This window comes from Mandrillus leucophaeus, unplaced genomic scaffold, assembly GCF_000951045.1.
Source record: "Mandrillus leucophaeus isolate KB7577 unplaced genomic scaffold, Mleu.le_1.0 Scaffold535, whole genome shotgun sequence".
Lineage (NCBI taxonomy): Eukaryota > Metazoa > Chordata > Mammalia > Primates > Cercopithecidae > Mandrillus > Mandrillus leucophaeus.
In genome coordinates, this window is record NW_012105753.1 from 1,428,910 (window position 1) to 1,448,359 (window position 19,450).

Below are 19,450 nucleotides of genomic sequence, written 5' to 3' on the forward strand. Positions count from 1 at the left end.
ATAAAGATGTTGAAAATTATATTCAGCTAAATTTCATTCATTAATTTTTGGTCATCTCAATTTATGAAAGAGGCAAATGACCCAAAGAGATTGAGCAACTTGCTTAGAGTTAAAGCTTTTTTTTCAACATGAAAATTAATTTTCCAAATGTAGTTTATGTGTGTCTGTCTTCCCTGGATTCAACACTAAGTGATACCTGTCTGAATCTCATTTTACCCACTCTTTTAATGAGTCTACTTTCCATTGCCCAGGGTACTTCCTTATCTATCTCCACTGAGTGTGGCTGCTCATTTGATTACTTTTCTGCTGGGATCACTAGGTCTAAAAAGAGCAAGTGAAAACCTACACTTTGATTCATTCCTCTGTTCACTCATTCATTCAGATAGTCAACAAATATTTATTGAGTGCCTACTATGTGCCAGACACTACTCTAGGCACTAGGGAAACAGCAGTAAACAAAAGTAGATTTAATCGTTTTGAGAGGTAGATTCCAGCCAAGGGTATGGATTGGTTGGTTGGTTGGTTTTACATTCGTTTATTTTTTCAGAATGCAAAGCCCCATGAAAAATTTATGACCGAGGACTTACATGCTATAAAAAAATAAGCACTTCCCATATCCATTCAGATTGGATAAAGATCCCAAGAACGCAAAGGATGAATCAGAGCTGTTGAAACATGATCCTTCTGTGGAAGCCCTGCACCTGTCCTCCTCAGGAGAAGTCCAAGAAAGCCAAGAATTAATGAGGAAGACCCTTTATTACTGGAATCTGCTTAGATTTAACTAGGTCAAGCTTTCCCTCATTCAGATGAAATGGCATTTTGAGATAGAGATTATACTGTCATTGAAAAATATAAAGAGTTATATTTTGGCCTCCAGATTTTGTGGCTTGAATATTATACCCATTATGCAGGTCTCTCAAAGCTGGTACTCAGAAACTCACCTCACACAGATATTAGTCCCTGTCCTGTCACATTTTCTCAAACAGGATTCCAGTGAGTTTGTTCATTTCTATCCCAAGATGGCTCCAGCTTCTACTTCCTGCTAAGAACATCCAATACTACAGGAAGACAGGAATCCAACCAACCTCCTGCAAAGGCATTCATGTCTACCTTTTGCAAAATGAAAAGAACCTTGATCATCTGGCTTATCTTGTTCTTTAAAAAAGACTACAGCTCAATGATTAGAATCACAATAAGTGCCCAAAATCAAATGATTGCATTTCCCTGACTCAAAAAGGATCTTAACATAGGTACTGTGAACCCCTGGAATGTGGTAGGTTGGCAAAAGCTAATCCAAGACCCTTGTTATCCAATCTTTCTTTCTGGCTCTAGCAGTAACTGTAAATGAGGAACAATGATCATACAAAACAAAGTAGCCCAGGATTTTTTTCTCATCCAGCTTCCAGAAGAATAATTAGATCCAAAAGAATCCTATAGCACAAGGATTTGGGTCCAACATTGGAAGAGCTTTTGAGTTACCTAGTTTAAAATAATAAGTAAAATTCCTTCTTATTGCAACTTTCCCTTAGATCCCTTGGGATATATATGCCCTACTAATATGCCAAGATTCCTATATAAGAACTAAGCTTTAAAACCGCCTTAAAACTTTAAAACCACCTTAAAATTTGATATCCTCATAGTATACACTATGCTAATCAATATTATTTAGATACTTGCCGTGTTAACATGGCCCTGAACAAAGCTTCATTTATTGGCAGTATGGATAGGGAAAACCACTTTTCTTTTTTTTTTTTTTGAGACAGAGTCTCGCTCTGTCACCCAGGCTGGAGTGCAGTGGTGAAATCTTGGCTCACTGCAATCTCCACCTCCCAGGTTCAAGTGATTCTTATGGCTCAGCCTCCCAAGTAGCTAGGACTACAGGCGCATGCCACCACACCTGGTTAATTTTTGCATTTTTAGTAGAAATGGGATTTCACCATGTTGGCCAGGTTGGTCTCGAACTCTTGACCTCAAGTGATCCGCCCGCCTTGGCTTCCCAAAGTTCTGGGATTAAAGGCGTGAGCCACTGAGCCCGGCCTGGAAAACTTTTTCTTCAGGAAATTTGTGATATGCATCTAAAGCAGTGCTTAGAGGGAAATTTGTTCTGTATCCTGATCAGGGTGTTTGTTACACAGTTCTATACATTTGTTAAAATTATAAAATAAAGAACAAACAAAATATCAGTGTTGCTGTATGTTAAGAAATAAATAAAAATAAAGCCTATTTATGCTGTTTACCAAAACAAAAACAAAAACAAAAACGCACACATACGAAAAATCCAAAAACAAACAAACAAAAACAAAAAGAAAAGAAAAAGCATTAAGAAGCTTCGTGCTTCTGTTAGGCTGTGTGGCAGAAGTGTCTAAATATCAGAAGGAGAGTCTGACCAAGTTATACCTACACCAGAATGGGCTTACACACCAATAGAATTGTAGAATTCTTTTTTCTAACTTATGTCAACAGAAACTAATGGAATATTAACTTATGTCAACAGAAACTAATGGAATATATGTGCAAATGGATTCTTAAGTGCTAAATGAAGGAAGAAGAAAGGAATATAGCTCCTTTGGGTCAAACATTAATGTGGGTTTTTCTACCAGAGACTCTGGTAATTGTGCTAGTTCTGGTAGGTGGGATTGGTTATGACCATTTGTTCAGTTGGTTGGCTGGTACCTGAACTCAGTGTTGGCCTACACTAAAGGAAGTCAAGCTGTTAGAAATTAGTATACTGTGGATGAAGATATACAGATACCTAGAGATAGAAATATTAGAATAGATTTGTGAGGGTGATCTGCTCACTCAACCCCGTAGCGTATCACTCCTAATTACGTTCCAGGGATAGTCCTAGTACCAAGGTATTACAAAACATATTAGTGAGAAAGTACACATCACTAAAGAGCAAGATGGCAACTATACTTTGTAATCTGGGGATGAAAGTAGAAATGTGCTCCATGATATACTCTCTTTAGAATTGAGAGGATATTGGAGAGGCATAAACCAAGAGGCAAGGTGGGCATAATTATGCGGGGCCAGATCAGTAATCAGAATGGTTTGACCTGCAAGGACCTTTAGCTTCAACTTTAATACATGGGCAGTACACTAAGGTTTTACTCCAACTGTGTACTATAATTGAAAATCCTAAGCCTGGCAAATAGAAATGTGGCTTGAGGGACCACAGTCTCATAGTCTCTTACTTCCCAGAACTGAGTTGGTTCATAGACCCAAAGCCCCTTGCATGAAATGGAGGCTGGGAACACTTGAAGCCAAGTTCTTTGAAACTGCATCTCAAGGTTTCCTTTTAGTATTCACCAAAGTGATCTGTAGTAATTCACTAGGGTAAATGTACAATGGAGAAACCAAAATAGATGTTTTCGAGATTATTGGAATTGTCTCTGAGCTACAGCCTAGGGACATATAACACCACTACAATCCAACCATCAGAAGGAAAGCTTAAGAGGGTTGGGTGATAAATGGAATATTGGATGAAATGTATCTCAGTGTGTTCATTCTAGGTCCAAGCGTTCATCCTGTATTTATTTTCCAAGTTCCTATATGTAGAATTAGAGAAGACCTTACTCAGCAAGTGGCAGAATTCCTACATTGGCTCCCTGACTGTACTGTGTCATAACCTAATATTCAGGGACCTTGATCATTTCACCATTTCATAGGACATCGACCATGGCCATGTAATTGATGGCAACCAGTCAATGAATCTGCTGAGCATAAATTAGCGAATACACAAGATGCCTTGGTAAGGCTTACATGTGATTAAGGATAAGAGAAAAATTCCATAAAAGTTCAGAGATCTACTAACTCACTGATGTTTCTGGGGGTCTAGAGATCGGAGTATATTGAGATATCCCCTTCAAATTGTGAAAGTCAGTTTGCTGTACCTTCTTGCATCCAGTTCTAGGAAGAAAGAGGCACAAATATTTGGTGGACTTTCAGTATTACACAGGCAAATTAACTGGTATTCTTCCTTCCTCCTTATTGATAAACCATAGGCTTTATATTTAAGGAAGGTCCCAAATAAAAGAACATTCTTTTGCCAGTTCAGTTTAAAGAATAAACCTCTCTTGCCACTTAGCCCTTGGGACTGTAGAGTGAGTGACTGTGGCAAATCAGGATGCCATATTGATCCTATGGAACTCCTGAATAAGATTATCATAGCACAGATCCCAGACTTGAGGGTAAAGTCATATCTCTTTGGCAAATATCTGTTTTCCTTGAGAAACCTCACCTAGTGGTTGTTATTTGGTACTGTTAGAGATTGAGTGTCTAGACATAAGAAATCAACTGATTATGTATGAGACCTGAGCTGCCCATCTGAATCAGATGTGACTTGATTGACCTGTTTGAAAATTTGGATGTGCACAGCAGCTCTCCATAATCAAGTTGAAGAGGCATATACAAGATCAGACTTAAGCAACTGCTAAAGGCATAAGAAAGTTTCATGAGCAAGTGGCTCAAACTCTCCTACTAGTCTTGCTCTGATGCCACATCTCCTTAGACCCACATATACAGTGTCATGGGGATTTCTCTATGGACAGGACAGAAAATGTCCAAGGCTGATTTACTGATGTTTATGCATAATATACTGTCATACATAAACTGATACAGCATTGGAGCTCTCCTCACTGTCAGCCATGAGAAACAAGTGAGAAGATAAATCCTCCCAATAAATAGACTTTAAGTGTTAACTCAAATTGTATACTTTGCCTACAAGGAAAGAAAATCACAGTGCAATTCAAAGACAGAGCTGAAAGGTTGGGTTAGATGATGAGGAAATTGAAAGGAACAAGACTGAAGGATAATGACAAGGAGGTTTAGGGTAGAGATACACGTATGGATATGGATGGACCTCACAGAATGGGTTTACAATATCAGGATACTTGTGCCCCATGTAAATGTCCACCAAAGGGCTCCCACTACAGAACACACCCTCTCAATAATCAGCTGGCAAAAGACCAGTACTGCACATGTCAGTTTTCCTGTCTCCCTACTCTCACTATTGTTCCTCAATGAGTTCAAGAAAAAAGTAGCCATGGTGACAAAGATGGAGGTTATTATGCATGGACTCAACCACATGAAGTTCCCCTCACCACAGCAGATCTGACTACCACCACTATCAAATGCTTGAAACGCCAGCATAGTGAGCCCTCCATTTAGCTCTAATCCCGAGGGATGAGGGTGGAACAGCTAACCTCCTGTTGGCTGTTCATAGTGGACCTCTTTCATCATGGATTTGTAGCAATTTTTCTCCCTGGAATGGACATTTGTTCTGGATGTAGGTTTGGCTCCCTTGCTATGCTTCTCTTAACAATACCGTCTGTGGACTTACTGAAAGCTTAATTCACCCACATTAGTCCATACAACACTGCCTCTGGCCAAGGATGCTACAGGACAGGGCGTTTCCCACAGGATTCATTGGTCATACCATAACCCTGGAGCAGCTGGCCTTATAGAGCAAAGCAATAATCTATTACATACTCCGTTTTAGAGCCAGCTGGTAGACATGAAGCATGAATACTGGTGTAGAGAAAATGGTATATTCTCTGAATCAATAACCAATATATGGTGTTGTTTCACCCAAGGACAGGTTACATGGTTCCAGGAATCAAAGGGAAGAAGTGAAAGTAGAACCTCTCACATCACTGGGAGTGCTAGATTTAGTAGATTATAACTCTAGCCTTTTAACCAGTTGCAAAAACAAGGACCGTTGCCAGTATTCAAATTTCCCTGTTTGTGTGGTAGTGCATATGTTCATACCTAAACCCATTTCTTTTTTCCCCTCTCCCTGTTGCCTATTAATTTATACAGGCTATAATGGTGGTGATTACCTTTATAGCTTAGTCTGTGAATGACATGTAGGTACTTTTATAAAACTGTTGCCAAATGTCTCCTTTCTCTTATTTAAGTGTTCATGCAATAAATTCTTCCTGGAATTAAGTTTCAAAAATAAGTCTGCATTTACGGATGAACTTACACACACCCCTTTACTGACTGATGAAACCAGCTTGTTCCTCTTCTGACTTGGTTGCCTGGAGGCTGAGAACTTTCCGTAAGCTCTATTGTATGATTCATTCAACACAGGTTTCCAGGACCCAAGTTTCTTCGTTTATTCTACATAGTTTCTGATCAGTGTTTTTCAATTTAACTTTTCCTTACATTGGATTTTTGTACATTTTAGTAGTGCATGTCACTTCAATTCCTTTTCACATGTACTTACGTAAATACGTAAGTAAATAAATAAACTGAGCCTTTAGTGAAGTAGTTTGTGGCTTCCCCTTAGCAGGTCGGTCACACAGTAGCCTGTTCATTCAACCAGTATTTATTAAGTGCTTACCATGTACAGACATGACAGGCCTATACCCCCCATCCTTGTGCGTGTCTTCATGTCCTTGACTATTGCTGTGATTTCATGTCAGAGGCCCCATTGTCAGCCTCATGAGCAATGCCATGGGGTGATATATTGCTGCTCTTATTTGGACTGTCTTCCAGAGACTATTCCTGATTGTTCCTGACTCCCATCCCCTGAAGTCTGCCTTCCACTAATGGGTGCCTTTAAATCCAAATCCACTCTTAGATAACATCTTATAATTTCTGAATTCTCCGATAACTTTTATACTTTCCTGTTTTAGGTTAACTGCAACCTTATGGCTTTTAGAAGCTACCCCAAAACCAAAATGGCCTCATCCTGAGAGCCAAGGGCTTTCTTTGTTTTGAAATAAAAAAGTGCAATACGTGGGTCTGGGCAGGGGTAATGTTCTCAGGGAACACAAACATTGTAGTTTCTGGAAAGATGTGTTCTTTACTGGCAATAGTGAACTAGCATTTCAGTTATAAGTCAGGCTCTTCAGAGTTTGATTGGTAAAAATAAATGGATTGGACTGGGCACAGTCTACTCAGCTTTTCTCTTTTTCTATTGTTTAGGAATACTGTTTGTCTAATATGAGTACAATTCTCCATAAGTGCTTGGATTATTTTCCTCTTTTTCTCCCTAAACTGATTTTTCCTCCTTCCTGCCTTCTTGTTCTTCCCAAGCATGTATATTTATTCTTTCATTCATTCAACATTTTCCTAAGCACCTACTATATGCCAGCGCTCCACGATGTGAAGGGTAAAGGGATGAAAACGGCACAGTCTCTGGACTCTAGAAGCACACATCTGTGTGGAGGCCAATGTGTAGAAAATGATTACAGCCTTGTGATAAACGACAGAGCAGAGGCACCGTGGAAGCCTAGTGATGTCCCTTCACCTGACGCACAAGCTGCGAGGCTCTCTGGGGATAATGACCCTGCTTTCTAATGCAGCACAAGGTCATCAATCTATCATGTTGGGTGAGATGCCGGGCTCTTTCACAGCTGAAAGAACCAACAAAACATCCCCGGCCACCGCATGAGCAGGCACAGTTTTGGAAGTCACGCTAATTTTCCCACAAATCCACATATATGCAATGTGACCCGGGATAGTAAAACTAGTACTCCAAAGTAGAATTTTAAGGAAAAAAATTCATATTTCTCACGTAAGGCACAGAGATTACACAAAAGTATTAAAGAGCTTTCTTAGGAGTCCTGAATGCCCGGTGTGGCACTCCAGAAGTCTCTGTCAGCCAGTGAAATGATGTCAATAAAAGATGGTAATTGGTCCCTAAAGGATTGCCTTGGGGAGTGTGAAGAACAAATACTCAACAGTGGCAACAAGCGAGCAAGGGAGGGTATAATTATTTATCTAGATCAAAAGATGTGGATACTTTGGACATGTAGGATGTAGTCAGATAATTAAGTAGTGTTACGTATGCATTTCTGCACTCCCCAAGAGACTTCCAGGAAAGCTATTTACCTTCCCCGTTTGATACTTCTTGCTCTCGTATCAATGACTAGCAGCCAGTGTGAACAGAGCCAAAACCTTTCTACCAGCAGCTAATGCAGTCTAGTCCCGCAACAGTGGGCATGACTGCGAGTGGGCTCTTGTCCACAGACAGAAGGAACCTGGTGTGTCAGCAAAGAATCTTTGGGCCTGTGGTCATAAACAGAACTTATTAATGTATTGACTTTACTTAGTCCTCTCGTCGACAAAACAAAAACCACAGCTTTCTTTTTTAGATAGTTATTGCTTAGCATTCCCCCTATCCAAGTTCGCCACCTACAGGTCATATCATTTACAAATTGCTTTTAAGGTCTTCAGAAGATTGCATATGAGAATTCACGTGTGCCTCCTATTCAGGGAGGTGATACTACTAATTCTTGATTGATGCCACAACTGATGGCTATTACTGTATCACTATTCTCTTGTTAGATATTGACTGCACTCTTCTTTTACGTTATCACTCAGGGATTTAGGGTAAAAAGGTAACAGTGAAAAAAGTGTATGTTTTAATGCCATATTTCTTAACTTGTTAGAAAAATTCACTCTTTTTTGGTTAACGTAAAAGTATCAGCTTATTAAAGATCACAGAGCTTGTTAGTAAGTTGCAGAGTTGGTGTTGGAATGCAGATCTGTCTCACTTCAAACCTGCACTGTGAACAAATTCATCATACTGTCTCTGAATATTTTGTTTTTCTATATTTCAAACCTAGAATGACTGCCTATGGCTTTTCAACTACCCTCTCCCCCTCACTTTGAAATATACTCTCCTGGGCAGGGGGCATCTCCCTACTGCTTCAGTGAGCAGGAAAGAGTGACCCTTCTTGATGTACTGCACAGTGACTGAGAATACAGGCAGAAATGCAGAGAAGCCTCCTGCACCACCACGTTAGTCCAGCAGCGTTCCGGAAGTCCAAGGTGAAACCGTAACCCGCTCCTCCTCTTCCTGGAGCTTAACTTGGCAAGTGCCTCCTGATCAGACCTCTATTCATTTGGAGTCCTCCCTGTGGGCTCTAAATGAACCCCTGTTCAATCAGCAATGCCTAGATTTATGTACACAGCGGGGCTGAGGCCTGCTCTGCAAAAGCATCCTCAAGTTGGAGTTTCTGTCATATTTTTCTTCGGAGGTTGCCTTTTAAGAAGACCATCAAGAAATTAAAGACACCCAAACTAGTTTTGGCATAAAGGGGAATGTATTGGTGGACATGAGGACAGGAAATGCAGACAGTCCTCATGTGGAATTAGAACAAGGAAACGGAAAGCTGTTAGTGCAAGGCTGCCTCTCTTTCTCTCTCTCTCTCCACAGTCTGATTTATTCATTCCATAAAGACTTGAATGCCTACTATGTGTCAGGCACCTTGCTAGGTAGGTGGGGCAAGAGTACCTAAAGAGGTAAATGAAACATACAAGGTCCACTTCATCTCTCCCTGTAGGCCATCTTCATCTGATCCATTTACGATGGCTTTGCATGACCTCTCGACTCAAGCATTTAACAGAAACTAACTCAGTTGCAGCGTCCTTAGTTTAAGGATAAAATCTTAGCACAATGCATGGCTTGTTCCTTCCAGCGTTTAATCAGGTATACAACAAGGGGGCTGGTAGCAGGGAGGTTTGCATAGACAATCTCAATAGTCAGGGAAAAATAAATTATGTAAAAATGGGATGTTGGGAAGGAGAAACTGACTGGTGAAAGAAATGATGATCATCTCTACTGCAAAGACTTTCAAAGATAAAGGGATGATGAAGGTTTCCATAAACTTGAGGAAAGAAGGGGAAAGAGCCCTAGGAAGGCCAGGCATTCATGCTGAGGTAGGAAAAGCTTTGATGGCTCATCCAGAGGCACCAGTTTGAGTGTGAGGGGAGACTCTGAGTAAGGCACTGCTCGCTCACACAGCCTCTCACCCAGGGCCTTAGGGAAGCCTGGGTGAAATCCCTTGGGAGGGTAGAAGGGAGCGGAGAGAAGAGGGGAATTACAAATCTTAAAAACAAGGCCTTCCCTAGAGTGCCTGAAAAACTCATAGTTGCTTAAAAGCTCAAATTATTTAAGGTTGCCTGAAACATTTGTGAACCCTGGAGGCAATCAATCTCCAATTATGAGAGCAGCAGATGGAGAGCAGTGATAGTACAGCAGTGGCTCATGAAGACTGGAAGGCATCCAGGAAAAAGAGGGCAGGGAGGCTAAAAGTTGAGATGTGCGATAACAAAACTCTGTATGACTGCCCCTTAAGACACGACTACTGTGGTCCGGAGAAGGAGTATTTACAATCATCAATGTAAATGTGAACTCTACTCACGGGTCTGGACTTTGAACTTGAATATCCTAAATATGCCTCAAGTCCCTCATTTCTAATACCATCACAAAATGTTTCAGCTTAACTCCTGCCCTTCAAGGGAATCTTCGGAGGATACAATATTTCATTTGCTTAAACTATACATTTCTAAGGAAGTGTTTAAGTCTGACCAAATTTATTCATATGATCTACTTTGATTTGTAGTTCAATTTACAATTTTGGGGAAAAAGTCATGGCTGGTAAATGGGAATAGTGTCTAAAGTTTTCAAAGAAATTTGGTCCATGCCAAAAGGCTGCATATATAAAGAGCTGTGATTACTGTAATGCTGATTTAGGGAGACAGGTGCATTACCTTAGGTAATTTGAACTTCATCAGTGATTACTTTGTATAGTGAGTCCTAGATTCATCTTCCATGAAGTAATGTGCTTAGGTATTTTATTATAAAGCCAAGTAGTCTACAATGTCTTAGCTTTTGTTATGCTTCTGATTTTTCCTCCTTATCAGGTCTGAAATTTGAAACTTCCCTCAAGGGATTCACTCTATTTGCCTTTTTTTTTGGTTACTCAGTGTCTCTCCTTCTTCTCATTAATTAATTAATTTGCTTCAACAAATATTTATTGAACCCCTCTGATGTTCCAGGGTAACCAAAATTCTTACTTTCACAGAATAGTTTTGGGACAGACAATCTACCACGAGCTCTGGGCATCTCTGCAAGTTCTTGCAGTGTGTGTCAAGAATGAGAGATCAGGTCTGGTGCAGTAGCTAACACCTATAATTCCAACATTTTGGGAGGCTGAGGCAGGATGATCATTTGAAGTCATGAGTTTGAAACCAGCCTGGGCACACAGTGAGACTCTCATTGCTATAAAATAAAAATAAAAATATTAGCCTGTAGTGGTGGCGCATACCTGCAGTCTTAGCTCCTCAGGATGCTGAGAGGGAGGATTTCTTGGGTCCAAGAGTTTGAAGCTGCAGTGAATTATGATTGTGCCACTGCACTCCATCCAGGGCAATAGAGTTAGACCCTGTTTGAAAACAACAACAACAACAAAAAACAAAAACCCACCAGGCCAACCTCTCTTTACCTGGGACTTTATTAGAATTTGCAGCATCTTTGAGGAATGAGGTCATGTCTCTCACTGGGACAAAGAGCAGGCTTTTCGTAAAAGCAGTGGCTCCCTAAGCCCAGTGTTCCTTGGCTGCAATAGAGACAAACCCACTGACTGCATGCATGGCATCCATTGGCCCACTCACTACTACTCCAGTGGGACTTGGAGGACATGAGGAGCAGATGTCAGCATGATGTTCATGCTGCTTGATATACTATGGGTACTAAAACCCTTTGTCTCTGACCCAGGAGTTTCATGTCTTCTGCCAACATCCATGAAATAACAGGCTATATAAGGAGAGTAAAAACTTATTAGGAGAGTAAAAGCAAATTACAGACCTTGACAAACTTAATATTTTCCAAGAATTGCATCACTCCTAGATGAACCTCTCACAGAGTAAAATTTTATGTAATTTCCTAAATATTCATCTTCACTGAAATAGGATAAAGGAAAAAATGGCAACTTTATTTGACATACATTTATTTTTTGTGTGTTCTATGTTGTCCAAAATGTATAGCCTGCGTATTACCAATTCCATGCTCTTCAAAAAAACCAAATTCTTAAAGACTAAGATTTGTGGCAATTTTCTTCCAATAATGCAAATTAACCAAAGTTTTCTGGATACCTGCTATGTGCCAGGATCTGTAAGGCGATATGAGGATGAATTAGACACAGTTCTAGAACTTTAGGGCTCAGCGTTTACTAGCGATGACAGACACAAATATGTCTGAAATAAAAGACTGAATCTGCTCAGATATAGTTAAATTCTAAGCAAAGAATGGGTAAAGAATAATTGTGATTTGTAGTTTAATTTACCATTTTGAGGGAAAAAATAATGTTTTTTTTTTCAGGGAAAGGAGGTTCAATTAAGTTACGTTTTGTTTAGAAGACTGACTAGGACATTGAAAGATTGGTAGGACTCCAGCCAGTGGAAGTGAAAGGGGTAGGGTCTGAGGAGCAGGGGTGGATGGTGGTGTGAAAAGATGCACATCAGGCAGATGTGGTGAGATGTGGGGCACAGCAAAAGCAAAGACACAGAGGGACCTTGCAGAGAGTGACTGGGGTCAGCACGAAGTCCAGGTTCTCAGGGGTGGCTGTGACTGGGTTGATGACTGACACAGACTTTCATCAAGTTTAGGTGGTCAGGGAGCCATGGGGCATTTTAACAACACTTTAAGTTGACAAAGTACTTTATTGCTGTATAGCAACTACTCAAATACTCTTTAGTAATGTTATTTCCATGAATTTGTTAATTTTACCTTATCTATTTTATTTATTTTTAAAGGAAATAAATGGCATAAGTGGGTATTAAGAATTTAAGTTGTTCTTCAGTCCTATTTCAATTTCACTTAATTTCCCCTTTTTGATTTGAGGTCAAACTCATTGATTGGGGGTCCTGTGGTAGATTGATTTCTATTTTTTTGTTTTTCTCCACTGTAACAAATGAATTAATTATGCAGCTTTGTTTAATATCTGTCTTCCTCACTATAATTTAAACTCCAAGAAGGCAGGAAATGAGTTTGTTTTGTTCCCTTCTATAACCTCAGTACCTTGAATTACTCCTAGCACATAGTAGGTGCTCAAAAAATTGCTGTTGTTGTTAAATGTTTATAAAAGCAGATAGATGCAAGATAAATTCGGGTAACCTATCTTGTTGATTAAACCTATGCATTGCTTACTGTTGATGAGTTGCAAATATTCCTTTTTATTTCAGGGATATCTGTAGTGTTCAAAGGGGTAAGATGCCTTTTGTCATCTCTAAAGTATTAAATTCTCTGCCTACACTCTTGAAGTGACAAGAACAACATGCTTAATTTTAACTGATACTCTTGTATCTTTGAAATAATGTAAAATTTTTAGAATATCTCTTAATGTTGATTCTCATCAGTCTTACCAGAAATTTCCACAAAATTTGCTTTATAAGTACATTATCAGATTATCTGAAAATTCTCTGACAATGTTTATGTCAAAGCTTCTGGCCCATAAAATAAGCCAATTTGGGTGTTAATGAGGATGCCAGCACCAACAAATGTTTGCCGTCATTCACATCAACCCCCATCTTGGCGGTTTTCTGCAATTTCTGACAGTAAGTTGGTTCTTCTTTCTAGTGCCTCACTGCCGCCCTCTACTGGTGGCACTTATCAGTACAGGTATAAGCAATTTCACTTTTAACTAGTATGTTTATACTTGTTAATGAAAACAAATGTGACACTCTACAGAACAGAACAGGTCTAAATAAATTAGAAGACTTAGTAATGGCCTGGAAAAATGGAAAATTTTGTGGAACATTAAAATAGCAGTGCAGATTATTCAACTGACAAATACTCATATTTGAATTTCATTTCAGTAAAGATCCATTAATCTTTTTGAATTTTGTCTTACGAGAAAACTCACTAATCCACTGTCCCAAAATCTATGATGTTTCGATATAGCAGTGATTAAAATTATAATTATATGCAAATACATGGAAATTAAATAACCTGCTCCTGAATGATTGTTGGGTCAACAATAAAATCAAGGTGGAAATTTAAAAATTATTTGAACAGAATGATAACAGTGACATAACCTACAAAATCTCTGGGATACAGCAAAGGCAGTGCTAAGAGGAAAGTTCGTAGCATTAAATGCCTACATCAAAACGTCTAAAAGAACACAAATAGACAATCTAAGGTCATACTTCAAGGAGCTAGAGAAACAAGAACAAACCAAACCCAAACCCAGCAGAAGAAAAGAAATAAATAAGATCAGAGCAGAACTAAATAAAATTGAAACAAAAAATACAAAAGGTAAATGAAATGAAAAGCTGGTTCTTTGAAAAGTTAAATAAAATTGATAGACCATTAGTGAGATTAACCAAGAAAAGAAAAGAGAAGATTCAAGTAAGTTCAATTAGAAAAGAAAGGGTGATATTGGCCGGGTGTGGTGGCTCACACCTGTAATCCCAGCACTTTGGGAGGTCAAGGCGGGTGGATCACAAGGTCAGGAGATCGAGACCATCCTGGCTAGCACAGTGAAACTCCGTCTGCTAAAAATACAAAAAAATTAGCCAGGCGTGGTGGCGGGCGCCTGTAGTCCCAGCTACTTGGGAGGCTGAGGCAGGAGAATGGCGTGAACCCGGGATGCGGAGCTTGCCATGAGCCAAGATCGCGCCACTGCACTCCAGCCTGGGTGAAAGCGAGACTCTGCCTCAAAAAAAAAAAAAGAAAAAAAAAAAAAAAAGAAGTGAGTGATATTACAACCAATATGACAGAAATACAAAAGATCATTCAAGGCTACTGAACACCTTTACACACATGAACTAGAAAATCTAGAGGAAATTAATAACTTTCTGGAAATATACAACCCTCCTAGATTAAACCAGGAAGAAATAGAAACTCTGAACAGACCAATAACAGTAAGTGAGATTGAAATGGTAACTAAAAAGTTAGCAACAAAAAAAAGTTCAGGACCAAATGAATTCACAGCTGAATTATACCAGACATTTAAAGACGAATGGTACCAATCCTATTGAAACTGTTCCAAAAGATAAAGAGAGAATCCTTCCTAAATCATTCTATGAAGTCAGTATCGCCCTAATATCAAAACCAGGAAAGGACATAACAAAAAAAGAAACCTACACGCCAATATTCCTGATGAACATAGATGCAAAAATCCTGAACAAAATACTAGCTAACAGAATCCAACAGCATATAAAAAAGATAATCGACCATGATCAGGTGGGTTTCATACCGGGATGCAGGGATGGTTTAACATCTGCGAGGCAATAAATGTGATACACCACATAAACAGAATTAAAAATAAAAATCACATGATTACCTCGATAGATGCAGAAAAAGCATTTGACAAAATCCAGCATCTCTTTATAATTAAAACTCTCAACAGAATTGGCATAGAAGGGGCATACCATAAGGTAATAAACGCCATTTGTGACAAACCCATAGTCAACATTATACCGAATGGGGAAAAGATGAAAGCATTCCCCCTGAGAAATGGAACAAGACAAGGTTGCCCACTTTCACAGCTTCTATTCAGCATAGCACTGGAAGTCCTAGCCAGAGCAATTGGATAAGAGAAAGAAATAAAGGGCATCCAAATTGGTAATAAGGAAGTCAAACTGTCATTGTTAGCTGATGACATGATTGTATACCTAGAAAACCCTAAGGACTCATCCAAAAAGCTCCTAGAACTGTAAAGTAAAGTTTCAGGATACAAAATTAATATACACAAATCAGTAGTAAAGTTTTAATTAAGTAAAGTTTCAGGATACAAAATGAATGTACACAAATCAGTAGCTCTGCTAGACACCAACAGTGACCAAGCTGAGATTCAAATCAAGAACTCAACCCCTTTTAAAATAGCTGCAAAAAAATAAAATACTTAGGAATATACTTAACCAAGGAGGTGAAAAACCTCTACAAGGAAAACTACAAAACACTGCTGAAAGAAATGATAGATGACACCAACAAATGGAAACACATCCCATGCTCATGGATGGATAGAATCAATATTGTGAAAATAAGCATACTGCCAGAAGCAATCTACAAATTCAATGCAATTCCCATCAAAGTACCATCATCATTTTTCACAGAATTAGAAAAAAATAATTCTAAAGTTCATATGGAACCAGAAAAGAGCCAGCACAGTCAAAGCAAGACTAAACAAAAAGAACAAATCTGGAGACATCACACTTCCTGATTTCAAACTATATTATAAGGCCATAGTCACGAAACGGAATGGTATTGGTATAAAAATAGTCATGTAGTCATTTTAGAGTGACTAAGTATATAAGAGAAATACTGATAATGCAAAAGAGCCCTATCTATTAAATGTACCATGGGTCCATAACTTGCAAACAATGCTGGTTCTGAACATGTACATGACCCCAAAGTCTTTGGTCATGTTCTCTTGTCTCCTTCCTTACTCTCAGCACACACCCCACAGGCAACAAAGCTGCCAACCTCACCTCATAAATATGGTCTTTGCTTCTCAGTCTCTCTTCTTTCTGCCTCTTTCAGGCTTTCTCCCTCTTTAGTTTGAACCACTAGCCTCCAGGCTGGTCTTCCCGCCACTTGTCTCTTTCCCAGTTCCCATTCTTTATGCTTCATGTGCTGCCCAGATAGGTTCTTAGAAAGCAGAACTGACTGTGTTACTTTCCTACTTAGAAACTCCTGGTGCATTGTTGCCTATAGGATGAAACCCAAACTCCTGAACTTGGCATGGAGGGTCCAAGCTGCCATATTCAGCACTACCTGCCATCAGTGTAGCTTCTGCCACTGTGAACTTGCCCTTAGGACTCTGGAATGGTGACCCCAGGACTCTGTTTTCAACTCTATGGCAGATTCTGACATCATGCTTTGTCATAATTCAGTTACTTAACTGTTTCCCAGTAGACTGTGACTCCTGTGGATGACCACAGTGTCTCACTCATTTTTTTCATCTCAGCGTCTCATGCTTTGACTAGCACACTGTAGAAGTTGTTAATGGACACCTAAATGAATGAATGAATGAAAGTTCCTCTCCCAATTTTTATCTAATAAACTCATCAGTTTTCAAGTCTTAGGTTATAAAGGTGCTTCTCTAAAGACTTTCTTGACTCTAATACGGCAGAATTAATTGCTGTCATGGTAGTTGCATATACTCCAGTGTTCCATGTTAGGTCATAAGCGACAAAAGCAACCTGGAGGAGTGAAAAGGATATGAGCTTTGGAGGCAAATGACCCTGGGCTAATCACTTAGCCTTGACACTCACTGTTTTTGTCACCTTCAATAAGTAGCTCAGCTTTTCTGAAATGAATATTCGTTTCCTCATCTTTAAACGGAGTTAACGCCACTTCCTCATAGGACTGAGGGAAAGATTAAATAAGCAAGTAAAAGTTCATGACACATGAAAATTTCATTAAATTTCAGCATTTATTTCCTCCCCCTGGGGTGAAGACCCTATTTAATTTATACCTAGGTTCCCAGAACTTCAGAAACTATAGAAATTCAGTAAATGTTTGGTAAGTAAATAAATGATTCCGAGTTGTAGTTAGTCAAAAGTAGTGTAAGTATATACTTTAAAAAGGTCTTTTAAACTAATACAATTGTTTATTAATTCCTTTCTACTCAGTATAAATATCACTTCCTAATACTCTGAAATGTCTTGAATCAAATTCTTCTCATTTTAATGATTATAGTATCTAAAGTATACACACGTCTTGTGGTTTGAGGCATATTTTCAGACCTTTCAACTACACTTCGATTTGTACATTTCCTTTATGTCACTGTAAAGTATGTTTGTGAAATGTTTGAATAATAAGTAACATTTATTTTGTAATGGTATATATATCACAATTTTAAGTAAGACAAAGCAAAATATAAAATTGTTCATACAGTGAAATAGCAGCTCTGTGAAAAATCATCAAAAACCATGGACATTTTCTGCCAGAAGTTGAAAAATCCATCCTAACATTTGTATAGAATCTCAAGGGACTTTGAATAGCTAAAACAATTTTGAAAAAAAGGAAAATTGAAAGACTCACACTTCCTGATTTCAAAACTTGCAATGAAGCTATAGTAATCCAAACAGTAGTATAGACCATCGATGTATAAGAAGCCCAGAAATAAATCATCATATATAGGGTCACATGATTTCCAACAGGAGTGCCAAGACCATCCAATGAGGAAAGAATAGTTTTTTTTCAACAAATGGTATTGGGAAAACTATATCCACATACAGAAGAATGAAGTGGGGCCTTTACTTTACAACACCACCTACAAAAATTAACTCAAAATGGATCAAAGACCCAAATGTAAGAGTTAAAACTAGAAAACTCTTAGAAGAACACATAGGAGAAAGGCTTCATGGAAATAGGGTTTGGTAGTGATTTTTTTTTATGTGACATGGAAAGCACAGGCAACAAAAGAAAAAATAGATAAATTAGACTACATCAAAATTGAAAACTTTGGGCGTCAAAGGCACAATCAGCAGAGTGAAAAGGAAACCTAGAAATGAGAACAAATATTTGCAAATCATGTAGCTGACAATGAGTTAATATCCAGACTATATAAAGAACAACTGTAACTCAACAACAAAAAAACAACCCAATTAAAAAATGGGCAGAGCATTAGCATTTGAAAGAACAATTTTGGAAACTTAAAGCTCAGTTAATTTGGATCTGTTATTTGATTTATCCATTAAAGTTTTTTGTTGTTGTTTAAAGTGCTTATCAGCATAATGATAAATGTCACGCACATTTGTGAAGAAACATCCTTTTTGGTCCCTTTTGGGAATGGCAGGCACTCCTTGATCTTTATGAATGACAGGTTACTGTTTTGCCTTACTTTATGTAGTGGAATAAAGCAGACAAAGCTTGAAAAAAAGGGGCAAAGTTTGAATAGACATTTCTCCAAAGAAGATACACAAATGGCAATGAGTACAGAAAAAGTCTCCAGCATCACTAATCATTACAGAAATGCAGATCAAAAGCACAATGAGATACTACCTCACACCCATTAAGATGGCTACCATGAAAAAAAAGCAGAAAATAACATGTTGGAAAGGTTGTGGAGAAATCAGAACTCTTGTGCACTATTGACAGGATGTCACTGTATGGTAGTTCCTCAGAATGTTAAAAATAGAATTACCATATGATCTAGGAATTTCACTCCAAATACACCTAAAAGAATTGAAAGCAGGAACTCAAGGAGATATTTGTATACCCATGTCCATTACATGATCAGCAATAGCCAAAATATGGAAGCAGTCCACTGAATGGATGAATGGAGAAACCAAATTGGTATGTACATGCAATAAAATATTATTCCACCTTAAAAAGGAAGGCAATTCTGACATATGGATGAACATTGAGGACATTATGCTGAGTGAAGGAAGCCAGGCATAAGAGGACAAATACAGCATGACATCACTTATATGAAGTACCTAGAGTAGTCACATTGATAGACACAAAAAGGAAAATGGTGTTTGCCAGGGGCTGGGGAAGACAGAAATGGGAGTTATTGTCTACTGGGTGCAGAGTTTCAAATTTGTGAGATAAAAAAGACTTCTGTGGATGGATGGTAGTTATTGCAGTGCAACAATATGAATGTACTTAATACCATTGAAATGTGCACTTAAAATTGTTAAGATGGTACATTTTACATTATGTGTATTTTACCACAATTTTTAAAAATTATTGAAGAAT

At 38.6% G+C, this 19,450-nt stretch overlaps 1 protein-coding gene across 1 annotated transcript in view; it reads right to left on the reverse strand.

The window, feature by feature from the left end:
- Nucleotides 1–19,450, reverse strand: part of ALPK1 (alpha-kinase 1) — a 148,818-nt gene that overhangs the window by 113,685 nt on the left and 15,683 nt on the right. The window lies entirely within an intron of this gene.